General features: G+C 48.2%; 1 long non-coding RNA gene across 1 annotated transcript; it reads right to left on the bottom strand.

The window, feature by feature from the left end:
• Positions 1-2,833: 2,833 nt before the first annotated feature.
• On the bottom strand, positions 2,834-6,047 carry LOC123117016 (uncharacterized). Its single transcript, XR_006457257.1, has 5 exons — positions 5,667-6,047; positions 5,476-5,582; positions 4,915-5,069; positions 4,055-4,115; positions 2,834-3,190 (listed from the first exon to the last, which is right to left on the bottom strand). It is a non-coding gene; the product is annotated as an uncharacterized lncRNA (long non-coding RNA).
• Between the last annotated feature and the right edge of the window lie 11,668 nt (positions 6,048-17,715).

The following is a 17,715-nucleotide window of genomic DNA, read 5'->3' on the forward strand; positions in this document are numbered from 1 at the left end:
GCATGTGATGTTTATTATGTTTATGCATCTTGTTTACTTAGAACGACGGTAGTAAATAAGATGATCCCTCATAATAATTTCAAGAAAGTGTTCCCCCTAACTGTGAACCGTTGCGAAAGTTCGTCGTTTCGAAGCACCACGTGATGATCGGGTGTGATAGATTCTAACGTTCACATACAACGGGTGTAAGACAGATTTACACATGCAAAACACTTTGGTTAACTTGACGAGCCTAGCATGTACAGACATGGCCTCGGAACACAAGAGATCGAAAGGTCGAACATGAGTCGTATGGAAGATACGATCAACATGGAGATGTTCACCGATGATGACTAGTCCGTCTCACGTGATGATCGGACACGGCCTAGTCGACTCGTATCATGTATCACTTAAATGACTAGAGGGATGTCTAATCTGAGTGGGAGTTCATTAAATAATTTGATTAGATGAACTTAATTATCATGAACTTAGTCTAAAAACCCTTGCAAATATGTCTTGTAGATCAAATGGCCACGCTCATGTCCACCTCCACTTCAACGCGTTCCTAGAGAAAACCAAGCTGAAAGATGATGGCAGCAACTATACGGACTGGGTCCGGAACCTGAGGATCATCCTCATAGCTGCAAAGAAAGATTATGTCTTAGAAGCACCGCTAGGTGAAGCTCCCATCCCAGAGAACCAAGACGTCATGAACGCTTGGCAGTCTCGTGCTGATGATTACTCCCTCGTTCAGTGCGGCATGCTTTACAGCTTAGAACCGGGACTCCAAAAGCGTTTTGAGCAACACGGGGCATATGAGATGTTCGAAGAGCTGAAAATGGTTTTCCAAGCTCATGCCCGGGTCGAGAGATATGAAGTCTCCGACAAGTTCTTCAGCTGTAAGATGGAGGAAAATAGTTCTGTCAGTGAGCACATACTCAAAATGTCTGGGTTGCACAACCGCTTGACTCAGCTGGGAGTTAATCTCCCGGATGACGCGGTTATTGACAGAATCCTTCAGTCGCTTCCACCGAGCTACAAGAGCTTTGTGATGAACTTCAATATGTAGGGGATGGAAAAGACCTTTCCTGAAGTATATTCAATGCTGAAATCAGCAGAGGTAGAGATCAAAAAGGAACATCAAGTGTTGATGGTGAATAAAACCACTAAATTCAAGAAAGGCAAGGGTAAGAAGAACTTCAAGAATGACGGCAAGGAAGTTGTCGCGCCCGGTAAGCCAGTTGCCGGGAAGAAGTCAAAGAATGGACCCAAGCCTGAGACTGAGTGCTTTTATTGCAAACGGAAGGGTCACTGGAAGTGGAACTGCCCCAAATACTTAGCGGACAAGAAGGCCGGCAACACTAAATGTATATGTGATATACATGTAATTTATGTGTACCTTACCAGTGCTCGTAGTAGCTCCTGGGTATTTGATACCGGTGCCGTTGCTCATATTTGTAACTCAAAGCAGGAGCTGCAGAATAAGCGGAGACTGGCAAAGGACGAGGTGACGATGCGCGTCGGGAATGGTTCCAGAGTCGATGTGATCGTCGTCGGCATGCTACCTCTACATTTACCTACGGGATTAGTTTTAAACCTCAACAATTGTTATTTAGTGCCAGCTTTGAGCATGAACATTGTATCTGGATCTCGTTTAATACGAGATGGCTACTCATTTAAATCCTAGAATAATGGTTGTTCTATTTATATGAGAGATATGTTTTATGGTCATGCCCCGATGGTCAATGGTTTATTCTTAATGAATCTCGAACGTGATGTTACACATATTCATAGTGTGAATACCAAAAGATGTAAAGTTGATAACGATAGTCCCACATACTTGTGGCACTGCCACCTTGGTCACATTGGTGTCAAGCGCATGACGAAGCTCCATGCTGATGGACTTTTAGAGTCTCTCGATTATGAATCATTTGACACATGCGAACCATGCCTCATGGGCAAAATGACCAAGACTCCATTCTCCGGAACAATGGAGCGAGCAACCAACTTATTGGAAATCATACATACTGATGTGTGCGGTCCAATGAGCGTTGAGGCTCGCGGAGGATATCGTTATGTTCTCACTCTCACTGATGACTTAAGTAGATATGGGTATGTCTACCTGATGAAACACAAGTCTGAGACCTTTAAAAAGTTCAAGGAATTTCAGAATGAGGTAGAGAATCAACGTGACCGAAAGATAAAGTTCTTACGATCAGATCATGGAGGAGAATATTTAAGTCACAAATTTGGTACGCACTTAAGAAAATGTGGAATCGTTTCACAACTCACGCCGCCTGGATCACCGCAGCGTAAGGGTGTGTCCGAACGTCGTAATCGCACTTTATTGGATATGGTGCAATCTATGATGTCTCTTACCGATTTACCGCTATCTTTTTGGGAATACGCACTAGAGACAGCTACATTCACTTTAAATAGGGCACCGTCTAAATCCGTTGAGACGACACCGTATGAACTATGGTTTGGGAAGAAACCTAAGCTCACTACAACAAGAACTCCCCTTCAGCAACGCATCAATGCGTTGTTGGTATGGCTATATAACCGTTGTTAGGGTCTATACCAACGGATTAATATCCGTTGCCGTTGGTGGCGTTGCAAAGGTCTACAACAACATATACACATGCGTTGGTAAACGATGTGAATAAGCGTTGGAAGATGGCAACGTATTTAGTAAGAGCTTAACAACAGTTCATATGTGTCGCGGGCCACGCTGCACAAAAGGATATTCAAATGGATATAACATGTATTTTATATATAGCCATTGATAATAATAAGATCGACAGGGATAGTACATAGGAGGCACAATATATGAGAAAGGTCTAATATATTTAATTTCCTCTATTGCATTACAAAGAACATGATCCAAAGATTACAATACTAGCCCAATTCTGGACCTTTCAATCATTTTCTCAACTATTCGAAATTAGAAGTTTTGAAACATTGACACTGGAAATGATATCCTAAAACATAACATAAGATTATCCAACAGCAACACCATTCTCGACCTTGCAATCAGATGATAAGACTATATAGCAGCAACACCATTCTCGACCTTGCAATCAGATGATAAAACTATCCAGCAGCAACACCATTCTCGACCTTGCAATCAAATGATAAGACTATCATGCAGCAACATTCTGGACCATGCAATCAACGTCTAAGCCATGCATCGTCAAAATATCTTATGAATCTACAAAAATAAAGAAATGAGATCAGTAACTTATGGTAGAAAACAAGGTTAATAGAGCAGCAAAATTTAGAAGAGCAACAAACAAAGGTTGAAGGCCATGCAATAATTAATCCGGCTGCATGGCCAATAATTTTTAACATTTTTAGTGGTAGTATCAACTGGTCAGATTTTGCTAATGTAGCACCAACTCTACATGTACATCTCTACGGAAGAAAAACTACAATTCATTAGTTTTTTAACCAAAAAAACTACATATCTAATTGATATCGAATAAACTTATGTGACTAGTCCGCGATAGCATGAGTGAATATGGTGTGATATATTCGCAAAACCTAGACTAGTTAGATTTGGAAAGTATCACACATCTGTAGCACAAAGTAGATATTAGGGTACTAAACTAACTCACCTCATTCCATAATTAATTTTCACCATGTCGATAGAAATATTGTTTTATAGGAAGCGAGGGAATGTAATTTACACACACAGTATTTGATGAATTGTTTTACCTAATCTAGTTGTAACGACTCATATCTCGCAGAAGCAGTATGAGAATTTCACATGCAAGAAAAGTTTTCTTTTTGTACAAATTAGGTGGGAAAAAATATAGGTATATGGTAGATAAGAAATAATATCTAGGATGGCAATTAGTAGTCCAATTTCCCTTTGTGCTGGTAGAACTACAGTTACAAATTACATCATAAAAATTCCTATTTGGCACTAGTGATCTTCCATGTGTAAGTGCCAAGAATATTGACATGGAACCAGTGGTGGTGCTAGGATTTACAGGCTGTGAATTCAAATCTATATATTCCAATTATACATTCACGTACTACACTTAAATGTAGTAAAATACAAGCGGCAAACCTGAACCATGTTTTGTCCTTTGACGTCACAGTCCACAGTCACCGCGTAATGTCATCACTACCTGAAACAATCCAGTTTCTGTAACTTGAAGATACAACATATGTATTGGTAATTTAGAAGACCACAAAACAATATTTTGAATGCATGTATACAGACATTAAATTTTCTCCATAGACAAACTATGATCTCCATAAGCAAATTCCATGGTTAGAATGGAGAAGTCAACAGAAAATCGTTACTCACACAAAGTCTCTAGACCAAATGTTACTCTGAATTTGAACTCTCTCAAGATAATCTAAAATACTGAGAAATTGATGCATTTTGGTATTGCCAATATATTTAATTAATAGATAAACTTTGTCAAGTGAGATGGTTCAGTGTTTGCAGTAAAAGATCACTATCAAAATTGGAAGCTACTTTTTCAACAGTTATTAGTTTTTTCAACGAAAAATTGCTGGAAACTTGAATACTGCATAGTCAGTTCCATATATGTACATGCATCTAAGTTTTCCTACTTGGCTGAACAACTATACTAGTACAAAATTAATAGCTTCAACTACAACTAGTAATATCCGTATAACTTATAGCTGCTGCATATTGCATTGTATTGTATGAATATGACTAAGACCCTATCAAGAAGTATAAATCAATAGAGATACGAGAAACACAAACCCATAGAGATTCGCCAAAAACTACAGTAAATGCCAACCACTAATCATTGATGCGTTAATGTGGCATTAGAAATATGAACGGACATATCAGCCTAGGTGACTGAGCTATGGTATTGGATTGGATGGGATGGCGCAGATGGCTTAGCTGACCGTACTGCACTACAAACCATCACTATGGAGCGGCCATACCACTTCTGTACATCTCGCAGTCATCGCGCCACCGTTGTGCATATGGGAGTCGCCGCACCACTGCTGTGCATCTGGGAACTGCAACCAAACCTCGGCTTTTTTGGCCCATCGAGTAGCCCCCCTGCCCCTGCGCTATTGACATCTGATCCAAATTCCTATCAAACAACAAGAGGTAAACACAGTGGTATTTATCTAAATTAATCAAGACAACTAGTAACAACCAGCACATGGAGATCTAGATAGGAAACTGAGAGAAGCAAGCCTGACTTTGCACCATCCAGGTTCAGCCAAAGTAATACCGACCTGCACAATGAGATCTAGATAGGATCATAGGAGTACAAAGGAGAAGCTATATTTTGGCTGAACCTAGATGGTGCAAAGAAAGGCACAACTCAAATGAAGTCCTGGAAATCTCACCAGGCATTCCGAACATGACACCAACCAAACTACATGACCGTGGACAGTTCTGGCAGTACTGAATTCTTATTGACTTCTCATAACTGAACTATGATTAGCTGAAAAAGGAAGGAAAAAATGTGCGTAAACTGAAGAAGCATATACCATCTTGCAGAGCCACTTTCTTTGCTTAGCATTCTTCTAGCGGAGTAGATGCTGCCTCCCGGCGCAGCGACGCATGACCTTCCCCATCCCCGGCGCATCTCGGACACCTTCGCGCACACACCATAGAAGGAATTAAGAACGCCCAAGGCAACAAAGTCAAATAGAAAACCCAGAAGAAGGGGAGAAGAAACCTTGTGCGTCTTTCTCTTGTAGTCGTTCCCTGCGGTGACTATCGAAATGGAGCGCGGGGAGTGGGGCTTCCAGGGAGAGCGCGATGGTGCCAGCGGTGGACATGGCCAGCAGCACAGTGACAATTTCTTGTCCAGCCATGGTCTACATGCCGGGGGAGGGAACCGTCATACCCAAGGATCAAGTGGGGAAACCTAGATGTGCGCCAAGCCAACGGCGGTGCAGGGAAATCAAGTGAGAACGATGGAGGATTTGTGGCAGCGGCGGTGGATCAGGTGAGATCGATTGAGGATTTGTGGTGGCGGCCCGCAGTGAGATTTTTTTTAGGGAGGTCTGCAAGGAGATAAAGTTGTGTCGCCCCCCTTTTCCACAAGTTTGGCTGTGTGATGTGGAGAAGTGTAGATAATCAAGGAAGAAGTGGATAGAGGGAAGAGGTTAACGATTCGCGGGGAGGTGGGGGACGTTGAGTACACGGCCTGCCAACGCATATGTCATCTCCGTTGCTAAATATGTGTTGGTATAGGGGGGTTCTCTTGTAGTGGCTGTCGTTTCTAAAAGTTTGGAGATGCGATGCTTATGTCAAGAAATTTCAACCTGAAAAGCTCGAACCCAAGTCAGAAAAATGCGTCTTCATAGGATACCCTAAGGAAACAATTGGGTATACCTTCTACCTTAGATCTGAAGGAAAGATCTTTGTTGCCAAGAACGGGTCCTTTCTGGAGAAAGAGTTTCTCTCGAGAGAAGTAAGTGGGAGTGAGAGAGTTCCGTACTAGGGGGTGTCCGGATAGCCGAACTATCATCATCGGCCGGACTCCAAGACTATGAAGATACAAGATTGAAGACTTCGTCCCGTGTCCGGATGGGACTTTCCTTGGCGTGGAAGGCAAGCTTGGCGATACGGATATGTAGATCTCCTACCATTGTAACCGACTCTGTGTAACACTAGCCCTCTCCGGTGTCTATATAAACCGGATGGCTTTAGTCCATAGGACGAACAACAATCATACCATAGGCTAGCTTCTAGGGTTTAGCCTCCTTGATCTCATGGTAGATCCACTCTTGTAATACACATCATCAATATTAATCAAGCAGGACGTAGGGTTTTACCTCCATCAAGAGGGCCCGAACCTGGGTAAAACATCGTGTCCCTCGTCTCCTGTTACCATCCACCTAGACGCACAGTTCGGTACCCCCTACCCGAGATCCGCCGGTTTTGACACCGACATTGGTGCTTTCATTGAGAGTTCCTCTGTGTCGTCATCGATAGGCTCGATGGCTTCTTCGATCATCATCAACGATGCAGTCCAGGGTGAGACCTTCCTCCCCGGACAGATCTTCATATTCGGCGGCTTTGCACTGTGGGCCAATTCACTTGGCCATCTAGAGCAGATCGAAAGCTACGCCCCTGGCCGTCAGGTCAGATTTGGAAGTTTTAACTTCACGGCTGACATCCGCGGGGACTTGATCTTCGACGGATTCGAGCCACAGCCGAGCGTGCCGCACTGTCACGTCGGGCATGATTTAGCTCTACCGCTGGACAGTACCCTGGAGGCCGCACTCGAAACCGCTCCGATCTTCAATTCGGAGCCAGCTCCGCAGATCGAGGATGGATGCCTAGACACCGCCTCGGGGGCTGCAACCTCTACGGCGATAGAGCCGAACACTGACTTTGTCCCTCATAAAGCTCGTGACTCCAAGGTGCCAGACTCCTTGCCGGACTCCGAACCTCCCGCGCCCGCCCTGATCGAATCCGATTGGGCGCCGATCATGGAGTTCACCGCAGCGAACGTCTTTCAACACTCACCTTTCAGCGACATCTTGAGTTCGCTAAAATATCTCTCATTATCAGGAGAGCCCTGGCCGGACTGTGGTCAGGACGGTTGGGATGCGGACGATGAAGAAATTCAAAGCCCACCCACCACCCACTTGGTAGCCGCTGTCGATGATTTAACCGACATGCTAGACTACGACTCCGAGGACATCGACGGTATGGACGATGACACCGGAGACGACCAAGAACCAGCGCCCACTGGGCACTGGACAGCCACCTCATCGTATGACATATACATGGTGGATATCCCAAAAGATGGGAATGGCGAAGGAACAGAGGAGGATGACGCCTCCAAAAAGCAGCCCAAGCGCCGGCGTCAGCGGCGCCGCTCTAAATCCCACCACAGCAAGAATGAAGACTCCGACACCGGAGACAATAATACACTGGACAGTGCCGAAGACAACCCGCTCCAGCAAGATGCAGCGCAGGAGGACGGAGACGCCAGCCCTTATGAAGGAGCGGCAGGAGAAGAGGCAGAGGATTATACGCCTCCCTCCGGAGACGAAGCGAGCCTCGACGATGACGAATTCGTCGTGCCTGAGGATCCCGTCGAACAAGAGCGTTTTAAACGCAAGCTTATCGCCACGGCGAACAGCCTCAAGAAAAAGCAGCAACAGCTTAGAGCTGATCAGGATCTGCTAGCCGACAGATGGACTGAAGTCCTCGCGGCCGAAGAGCATGAGCTCAAACGCCCCTCCAAAAGCTACCCTAAACGCAAGCTGGTCCCCCAATTAGAGGAGGAGGCTTACGAACCCGCATCACCAGGAGACAATACGGCTGACCGACCACCCCGTGGTCGCGATAGAGTGGCCTCTAAGCCCTTCACCAGACCCGTACCCCGGCATCGCTCGAAAAGTACACGGCCACAGGGGAACACTTCGGACTTGCGAGATATATTGGAGGATAAGGCAAGACAATCAAGATCGATATATGGATTGCGTGGGCATCCCACGATACGTGACGACAATCGTCGCGCCGGACACAGTAAGTCCGGCCAGGCCGAACAAAATAGACCAAGCTCCCTTGAGCTCCGTCGTGATATCGCCTAGTACAGAGGCGCCGCACACCCACTATGCTTCACAGATGAAGTAATGGATCATCAAATCCCCGAAGGGTTTAAACCCGTCAATATTGAATCCTACGATGGCACAACAGACCCTGCGGTTTGGATTGAAGACTATCTCCTTCACATCCACATGGCCCACGGTGACGATCTTCACGCCATCAAATACCTCCCCCTCAAGCTTAAAGGACCAGCCCGGCATTGGCTCAACAGCTTGCCAGCAGAGTCAATTGGGAGTTGGCAGGACCTGGAAGCCGCATTCCTTGATAACTTCCAGGGCACTTATGTGCGACCACCAGACGCTGATGACCTAAGCCACATAATTCAGCAGCCAGATGAATCGGCCAGGCAATTCTAGACACGGTTCTTAACCAAGAAAAACCAAATCGTCGACTGTCCGGATGCGGAGGCCATCGCGGCCTTCAAGCATAACATCCGCGACAAGTGGCTTGCCCGGCACCTGGGACAGGAAGAGCCGAAATCCATGGCAGCCCTCACATCACTCATGACCCGCTTCTGCGCGGGTGAGGACAGCTGGCTAGCACGCAGCAACAACCTCAGCAAAAATTCTGGCAGTCCGGACTTCAAGGACCGAAATGGCAGGCCGCGTCACAACAAAAACAAACGCCGCATTAATGGCGATCATATTGAGGATACGGCAGGCAATGACGTATTCAGAGGCTCTAAACCCGGTCAGCGGAAAAAGCCATTCAAAAGAACTACTCCGGGTCCGTCCAATTTGGACCGAATACTCGACCGCTTGTGCCAGATACACGGCACCCCCGAAAAGCCAGCTAACCACACCAACAGGGACTGTTGGGTATTCAAGCAGGCAGGCAAGTTAATTGCCGAAAACAATGACAAGGGGCTACATAGCGATGACGAGGACGAGACCCAACCGCCGAACAATAGAGGACAGAAGGGTTTCCCCCCACAGGTGCGGATGGTGAACATGATATACGCAACGCACATACCCAAAAGGGAGCGGAAGCATGCACTCAGGGATGTCTACGCGATGGAGCCAGTTGCCCCGAAGTTCAATCCATGGTCCTCCTGCCCGATCACTTTTGACCGAAGGGACCACCCCACCAGCATCCGCCATGGCGGATTCGCCGCACTGGTCTTAGACCCAATCGTCGATGGACTTCACCTAACCAGAGTCCTAATGTACGGCGGCAGCAGCCTGAACCTGCTTTACCAGGATACAGTGCGCAAAATGGGCATAGACCCCTCAAGGATTAAACCTACCAAAACGACCATTAAAGGCGTCATACCAGGTGTAGAAGCCAATTGTACAGGCTCAATTACACTGGAAGTGGTCTTCGGATCCCCGGATAACTTCCGAAGTGAGGAGTTAATCTTCGACATAGTCCCGTTCCGCGGCGGCTATCATGCCTTGCTCGGATGTACTGCGTTTGCAAAGTTCAACGCGGTGCCGCACTACGCAGACCTCAAGCTCAAGATGCCAGGCCCTCGAGGAGTCATCACGGTCAATGGCAACACTGAACGTTCTCTCCGCACGGAGGAACATACAGCGGCTCTCGCGGTAGAAGTGTAATGCAGCCTCTTAAGGCAAATTCTTGAGTCCGGCCTTTAAGCGGCCGGACACAGCTAAGCGCGCCCGAAGTAACTTACAACAAGACCACCTGGCACGTTCCGGGCACGCGTAGCAGTGCGGCCCCAACCCCAGCTCCTGCGAAACGTTAAAGCAAGTCCTTCGCGTACACCATTACGCTCTGAAGATACCATGGGCATGGGGAGAGGGGCACGACCACGATAAACCCAGACTACGGCTAAACCACACCAAGGGCTCTCAAGTGTGTCGTTCTTTTTTCTTTTCTTTTTACCTTTTATTTTTTACACACATGACTCCATTTGTCAGAGGCCCTGTCCGGCAGCAGATCTGCCGAACTCACAATGCAACAGCCAGTGAAGGATAAAGGCTACAACAAATATACAGGTGGTCTCCGTTACGAGCATTTTTATACACCAATCTGCAGCCTACCCCTGGAGGGGGACATGTTTAACAGTCCCATACCTTGCTTATCGCACTATTTGTATCGTTCTGCATCCGTAGCAGCACTTATTGAATAAAACAATGCAGCACCTTTTTGCTTATAATTGCATTTCCTTTTCATACATATGTTCATTCACGGCATACTGCATTCGTACACTTTGGTACGACTAATACACATCAGGGGCTTATGTTCCCCGAATCATGGTGTGATGAGTCCGAACACTTTCACAAGTGCGGCACCCCGAACTTATAGCACTATATGCAGCGGCTCCGAATCATGTCTTGGGTCAATAGTTGGGTTTGCCCGGCTCCCATGTTTTGGTACCTTACGTTCCGTTATATCGGCTAAGGTAGCACTGGGAGAACCACTGCGATTGCGCCCCAGTTGAGCTGGGTTAACGCCTCAGTGGAGAAAGCTAAAACTGATCGTCATGATGAGGCGAGAGCCGGTCGCTGTTCGAGAGGTTTTTTGCGAGTCCTTAAAGACTTATGCCGCTTAGAGCGAGGAGCCGGATACTGTCTGGCCAAGGCGTGGATAGCGCCCTAAATTCGGCCTTCCGAAGACTAGGGGCTTCGCCGAAATTTAAAATTATAGAATTCTATGGCTAAGTGAGAGTGTTCAAGCATTATAAGTCCGGTTGCCTTGTTCGCTGTGTCGAGCGCCTCCCAAAAATGTGAACAAGAGCGCTCGAGTTTATCCCGAACACCCCAGCACTCGTGGCATGGGGGCCGAAGCCGACGACTTGCCATCTCTCAGATTTGATAAACAGCCGCACAGAAGGTAATATTTTAAATTAACAAGCGTTGCTTAGCGCATATGAACCAAGTTTTCAGCGCATAGGATAACAAAATGCGAGTCTACTCAAATATTACATCTTTGGAGCACTCACCCGCAATAGTGCGGGCGCCCTTCAGCACACTCTTATAATACATCTCGGGCGTGCGATGCTCCTTGCCCTCTGGTGGTGGGTCCGTCACGAGCTTCTGGGCATCCATCTTGCCCCAGTGCACCTTTGCGCGGGCAAGGGCCCGGCGGGCACCTTCAATACAAGCGGAATGCTTGATGACTTCAACCCACGGGCACGCATCCACCAGCCGCCGCACTAGGCCGAAGTAGCTCCCAGGCATGGCCTCCTTCGGCCACAACCGAACTATGAGGCCCTTCATGGCCTGTTCGGCCGCCTTGTGGAGCTCGACCAGCTGCTTCAGCTGGTCGCTAAGGGGCACCAGATGTCCGGCCTCAGCATACTGAGACCAGAAGACCTTCTCCGTCGAGCTCCCCTCCTCGGCCCGGTAAAATGCGGCAGCATCGGCCACGCTGCAAGGAAGATCTGCGAACGCTCCTGGAGAGCTTCGAATTCGGGTAAGCAACAGGTAATTAACACTCACATGCTTACTTTGCATGAAAAATGCCTTACCCGCTGCTATTTTGTTCATCGCCTCAATCTCCTGGAGGGCCTTGTAGGCTTTGGCCTTAGCGGTTTTGGCATTCTCAAGAGCCGTTGCAAGCTCAGACTCTCGAGTCTTCGAGTCACGCTCCAAGCTCTCCTGTTTTTTCACGAGATCCTGGAGCTCTTGCTGTACCTCCGCCACCCGTGCCTCCTGTTTCTCTCGCTCGGTGCGCTCCACGGCCGCATTGCGTTCGGCCGCGGCCACTGCCTCCTTCAGGGTCGCCACCTCGTTAGTGGCCCCTGCAATACCCAAGTTATCCTTGTCATTTTTCTTGCAACCAAATCCTTTTCTGTAAGGTACAATTTTCATAAGGTATTACTCACCTTCTTTTTCCTCGAGCTGCTTCTTGGCACGGCCGAGCTCGTTCTCGGACCGCTCGAGGTTTTTCTTCAAAGTATTGACCTCCGCAGTCAGTGCGGCGGAGGTCAGCAGCACAGCCTGCAATCCCATATTGACATATTTTCATGACTCATGCGTTTATCTTTCTAAAGATCCTTAGTCCGGCTTTTCTTTCCGAACACCGAACCGAGCATCAGGGGCTACTGTCTATGCGGTACCATTTTACATATATTGAAATTCTTACCTCAAAGCCTGTTAGAAGGCTGCTGCAGGCTTCGGTCAGCCCGCTCTTGGCGAGCTAAACCTTCTGAATCCCCGCACTCATAACAGTGCGGTGTTCCTCTTCGATGGAGGCGCCATTGAGCGCCTCCAGCAAATTATCCGGCACCTTCGGTTTGACGGAGGCAGCCGGCGTCGCGGTCTTGCCCTTCTTACGAAGGGGTCGCCCACCGGACTCCGGAGCCACTGTGGCCTCCGGGGCCGAGTCCGGCGCAAAGTCCGGGAGGTTGTCCTGTGACACCTCCGGGGCCTCCTCCTCCTGGTAGGTCCCTTCCTGGGACCCCACCTCGGCGTCGTCCGCGGCACTAGGGGGTGGAGGCAGTCGGAAGGGAATCCATATCCGACGCACCCAAGGACCCGCTCGACGAAACGGGAAGATCATCCTTGGGCGGACTGCAGGGTTGTATGCGGCATTAGAAAGACATTATGTGGCGAAAAGAAAAAACCTTGAAGTTATTCAGGAGTCCGGATACTTACGATCTCGCCAGGGGCTTGGCCCTTGGAGGCCAGTCCTCGTCGTCGTCACCTGGCGTTGGCGGAGCAGTCCGGGGGAAGAGTTTTTCCCCTCTTGGACCCTTCGGCCTCCCTTGTTGGGGAAGCCTTCCTTTTCTTCCCTCCCCCGCTGGGGAGAGGCTTTTATTCTCCTCCTCGCCTTGGTGGGAGGAGTCGGCCTCGGATTCATCGTCCGATAGCACCTAAAACGGGAACTCTTCTGAGTCCCCGTGGCCTTCTTCTTGGCCTTCTTCTCCGGCACCACGTGGGGTGCCGGAGCCAGCAGCCCTGTCAGGTGGGCGTCCGCTGGGTCCTCTGGCAATGGGGCCGGACAGATAGTCCGTTCGGCCTTCGCTAGCGAGTCCTGTCAAAGGTAAAGGGAGTTTAGATCCCGCATAGAGTCAAACTATGGAAAGCAAGTTGCAAAATCATTTACCTCGTCAGCCGGGCGCTGCGAGCGGAATCCGCGATCTTCGGTAGCGGATGCGAGAGCTTCGGCGCCCTTGAATAGCACCTTCCAGACATCTTCGTACGTAGTGTCGAAGAGCCCGCTCAGTGTCTGGTGCTGCGCTGGATTGAACTCCCACATGTTGAAACCCCATCGTTGGCACGGGAGAATCCGGCGGATGAGCATGACCTAGACTACGTTGACAAGCTTGAGCTTCTTGTCCACCAGCTTCTGGATACAGGCTTGGAGTCCGGTCAGCTCCTCCGAATTCCCCCAAATCCGGCCACTCTCTTTCCAGGAGGTGAGCCGTGTAGGGATGCCGGATCTGAATTCGGGGGCCGCTGCCCAATCGGCGTCACGCGGCTCGGTGATGTAGAACCACCCCGATTGCCACCCCTTGATGGTTTCCACGAAAGTGCCCTTCCAGCCACGTAACGTGGGACATCCTGCCCACCATGGCGCCTCCGCACTCCGCTTGGCTGCCCTTCACAACCTTCGGCTTGACACTGAAGGTCTTGAGCCACAAGCCGAAGTGGGGCTGGATGCAGAGGAAGGCCTCGCACACGACGATAAACGCCGAGATGTTGAGGATGAAATTCGGGGCCAGATCATGGAAATCCAGGCCGTAGTAGAACATGAGCCCCCGGACAAGGGATGAAGTGGGAAGCCCAGTCCGCGGAGGAAATGGGGAAGAAATACTACCCTCTCATGGGGCCTGGGGGTGGGGATGAGCTCTCCCTCATCGGGGAGCCGATGTGCGATGTCGCTGGACAAGTATCCGGCGTCGCGCAGCTTCTGGATCTGCCCCTCCGTGACGGAGGAGGCCATCCACTTGCCTCCCGCTCCGGACATAGTTGGAGAAGGTTGAGGTGAGAAGTGCGGACTTGGGCGCTGGAGCTCGAGTTCACAGAGATGGATAAGCTAAGGAGGAAGAAGGCGCAGGTAAAAAGGTTGGATCTTTATCCGCTTATATGGGCGGACAGAAACACGCGTCCCCACCGGCCTGGTAAAACTCCCTTATCTCCCAAGCGTCACAATCAATGGCGCGGTTGGGTTACCCACGCCCGTATTGATGGGAATCCCGGAATAAGGGGAACACGATCTCTGCTTCGACAGGACATGCCAAGGAAACCTCCTCGCTAAACGCGCTAAGGTGGAACAATAAAAACAATTCGAGTAAAGGCTTGGAAGTGGTGTGACGTCACGCCACAGAATACGTCAGCAGATTGAACTTGTGTAATATTATTCTCTCTACGGTGGTATGTGGAAATTATTTTTTGCAGAGCCGGACACTATCCTGGTGTTCACAATCTTCTATAAATTATTCGGAGGAGGAACCCGCCTTGCAATGCCGAAGACAATATGCGCGCCGGACTCGTCGTCATTGAAGCCTGGTTCAGGGGCTACTGAGGGAGTTCCGGACTAGGGGGTGTCCGGATAGCCGAACTATCATCATCGGCCGGACTCCAAGACTATGAAGATACAAGATTGAAGACTTCGTCCCGTGTCCGGATGGGACTTTCCTTGGCGTGGAAGGCAAGCTTGGCGATACGGATATGTAGATCTCCTACCATTGTAACCAACTCTGTGTAACCCTAGCCCTCTCCGGTGTCTATATAAACCGGATGGCTTTAGTCCATAGGACGAACAACAATCATACCATAGGCTAGCTTCTAGGGTTTAGCCTCCTTGATCTTGTGGTAGATCTACTCTTGTAATACACATCATCAATATTAATCAAGCAGGACGTAGGGTTATACCTCCATAAAGAGGGCCCGAACCTGGGTAAAACATCATGTCCCTCGTCTCCTATTACCATCCGCCTAGACGCACAGTTCGGGACCCCCTACCCGAGATCCTCCGGTTTTGACACCGACAGGGAGGAAAGTGGAACTTGATGAACAGCTCAGGAAGATGTTCATGTGGTGCCTACACCGACTGGAGAGGAAATTAATGATGATGATCAAGGTACTTCGAATCATGTTGTTACTGAACTTCGTAGGTCCACAAGGACATGTTCCACACCAGAGTGGTATGGCAACCCTGTCCTGGAAATCATGTTGTTAGACAACGGTGAACCTTAGAACTATGAAGAAGCGATGGCGGGCCTAGATTCCAACAAATGGCTTGAAGCCATGCAATCCGAGATAGAATCCATGTATGAAAACAAAGTATGGACTTTGACAGACTTGCCCGATGATCGGCGAGCGATAGAAAACAAATGGATCTTTAAGAAGAAGACGGACGCGGATGGTAATGTTACCATCTATAAAGCTCGACTTGTCGCTAAGGGTTATCGACAAGTTCAAGGGGTTGACTATGATGAGACTTTCTCTCCCGTAGCGAAGCTGAAGTCCGTCCGAATCATGGTAGCAATTGCCGCATACTATGATTATGAGATATGGCAGATGGACATCAAAATGGCATTCCTTAACGGTTATCTTAAGGAAGAACTGTATATGATGCAGCCGGAAGGTTTTGTCGATCCCGAGAATGCTAACAAGGTATGCAAGCTCCAGCGATCCATTTATGGGCTGGTGCAAGCATCTCGGAGTTGGAACATTCGCTTTGATGAGATGATCAAAGCGTTTGGGTTTATGCAAACTTATGGAGAAGCCTGCGTTTACAAGAAAGTGAGTGGGAGCTCTGTAGCATTTCTCATATTATATGTAGATGACATACTTTTGATGGGAAATGATATAGAACTTTTGGACAGCATTAATGCCTACTTGAATAAGTGTTTTTCAATGAAGGACCCTGGAGAAGCTGCTTACATATTAGGCATCAAGATCTATAGGGATAGATCGAGACGCCTCATAGGTCTTTCACAAAGCACATACCTTGATAAGATATTGAAGAAGTTCAATATGGATCAGTCCAAGAAAGGGTTCTTGCCTGTATTGCAAGGTGTGAAATTGAGTTCGGCTCAATGCCCGACCACGGCAGAAGATATAGAAGAGATGAGAGTCATCCCCTATGCCTCAGCCATAGGGTCTATTATGTATGCTATGTTGTGTACCAGACCTGATGTAAGCCTTGCCGTAAGTTTGGTAGGAAAGTACAAAAGTAATCCCGGCAAGGAACACTGGACAGCGGTCAAGAATATCCTGAAGTACCTGAAGAGGACTAAGGATATGTTTCTCGTTTTTGGAGGTGACGAAGAACTCGTCGTAAAAGGTTACGTTGACGCTAGCTTCGACACAGATCTGGATGACTCGAAGTCACAAACCGGATACGTGTATATTTTGAATGGTGGGGTAGTAAGCTGGTGTAGTTGCAAGCAAAGCGTTGTGGCGGGATCTACATGTGAAGCGGAGTACACGGCAGCCTCGGAGGCAGCGCATGAATCAATCTGGGTGAAGGAGCTCAGCACCGACCTAGGAGTCATACCCAATGCTTCGGGGCCGATCAAACTCTTCTATGACAACACTGGAGCTATTGCACTTGCCAAGGAGCCCAGGTTTTACAAGAAGACCAGGCACATCAAGCGTCGCTTCAACTCCATTCGTGAACATGTTCAAGATGGAGACATAGATATTTGTAAAGTACATACGGACCTAAATGTGGCAGATCCGTTGACTAAACCTCTCCCTAGGGCAAAACATGATCAACACTAGAATTCCATGCGTGTTCGATTCATCACAATGTAACTAGATTATTGAACTCTAGTGCAAGTGGGAGACTATTGGAAATATGCCCTAGAGGCAATAATAAAATGGTTATTATTATATTTCTTTGTTAATGATAATTGTCTGTTATTCATGCTATAATTGTATTATCCGGAAATTGTAATACACGTGTGAATACATACACCACAACATGTCCCTTGTGAGCCTCTAGTTGACTGGCTCGTTGATCAACAGATAGTCATGGTTTCCTGACTATGGACATTGGATGTCATTGATAACGGGATCACATCATTATGAGAATGATGTGATGGACAAGACCCAATCCTAGGCATAGCTCAAAGATCGTGTAGTTTGTTTAGCTAGAGCTTTTCCAAATCTCAAGTATCATTTCCTTAGACCATGAGATTGTGCAACTCCCGGATACCGTAGGAGTGCTTTGGGTGTGCCAAACGTCACAACGTAACTGGTGACTATAAAGGTGCACTACGGGTATCTCCGAAA

The sequence above is a fragment of the Triticum aestivum genome, chromosome 5B, assembly GCF_018294505.1.
Source record: "Triticum aestivum cultivar Chinese Spring chromosome 5B, IWGSC CS RefSeq v2.1, whole genome shotgun sequence".
In the NCBI taxonomy this organism is placed as follows: Eukaryota; Viridiplantae; Streptophyta; class Magnoliopsida; order Poales; family Poaceae; genus Triticum; species Triticum aestivum.